The 1,306-nt window shown below is 51.0% G+C and overlaps 1 pseudogene; it reads right to left on the reverse strand.

Annotated features, from left to right (window-relative positions):
- Nucleotides 1–82: 82 nt before the first annotated feature.
- On the reverse strand, nt 83–1,126 carry LOC104988571 (annotated as a pseudogene).
- Nucleotides 1,127–1,306: the final 180 nt, after the last annotated feature.

Raw genomic sequence — 1,306 nt, forward strand, 5'->3', positions numbered from 1 at the left:
CATGCTGCGATTCATGGGGTCGCATAGAGTCGGACATGACTGAGTGACTGAACTGAACTGAACTGAGTCCATCTCTACTGTTTCACTGTATCTTCTCTAGGTAGAGCACCTTGAAGGTGGCCCTGAGAATCTGCTGGGTCTTGATGCTGTATATAACAGGGTTCATCAAGGGTGGGAAGAGCACAGAGACGGTGCCCATAATGACGTGCAACAGGGGTGAAGTGTGGCTCCCAAACCTGTGTATGATGGACAGACCTAGCATAGGCACGTAGAAGCAGAGCACAGCCAGGAGGTGGGAAAAACAAATGTTGAAGGCCTTGAGCCTCTCCCCAGTAGAGGCAATGGCCAGCACAGTATGAAGAATGATTATATAGGAGAGTAGGATGAAAAGAACATCAGAGCCCACAGCCAGCATGATGATGCACAGTCCATAGAGCCTGTTGAAATGTGTATTTGAGCCAGTCAGGTGGATCATGTCTTGCTGAAGGCAGTAAGCATAGTGCCCCACAGTGATAGTAGTCAAATTTCAAGAGATGCTATGAAGGTACGGCTGTGATGGCAGCGCTCCACAGGCCCAGCACAACCCTGACCAATGCCACACGAGGCTCCGTGAGCATAGATGCATAGTGCAGTGAGAAATAGATGGCCACCAGGCCGTCCAGAGCCATAGCAAAGAGCATGGCAGATACCATGAAGGAGGAGTGTAGGAAGCGCTGCTGCAGAACACAGGGCACCAGGCCCACCATCCAGGTCTCTAACTACAGCTCAACCAGCCTGAGGACAAGCACAGGCTCAAATCTGTCACAGCCAGGATGGCAAGGAAGTAGTACATGGGCTGGTGGAGGAAAGGGTCCGTTCATACCCAATGCAAGATGGTGGCATTGCCCAGGAGGGCTACAAGGTAGCACACACAAATGGGCAGGGAGTTCCAAGGGTGAGCTCACTCCAGGCCTGGGATGCCCATCAACAGGAACGTAGAAACTCTGAGCATATCTGAGCCAGTTAGGTGGATCATGTCCTGGTGAAGGCAGTAAGCATAGGACAGTGACCCACAGTGACAGTAGTCAAATTTCAAGAGATGCAATGAAGGTGCAGCTGTGATGGCAGTGCTCTGCAAGCCCAGCATGACCCCAACCAATACCAAGATTGGAGCTTAGTAAGGTGGACACATCGTCCTTCTCAAGAGTCCTCTTTGTTCTGTGAAAAGTGGCCATGGGTTCAAGTTTACTACGCCAGTAAGTATGAGCTGTTACACTGTCATAGGGCAATAATGCTCTGCTGTCTGGTCTGGCCTCTCTGCTCTCTC

This window comes from Bison bison, unplaced genomic scaffold, assembly GCF_000754665.1.
Source record: "Bison bison bison isolate TAMUID 2011002044 unplaced genomic scaffold, Bison_UMD1.0 scf7180017846496, whole genome shotgun sequence".
Classification (NCBI taxonomy): Eukaryota; Metazoa; Chordata; class Mammalia; order Artiodactyla; family Bovidae; genus Bison; species Bison bison.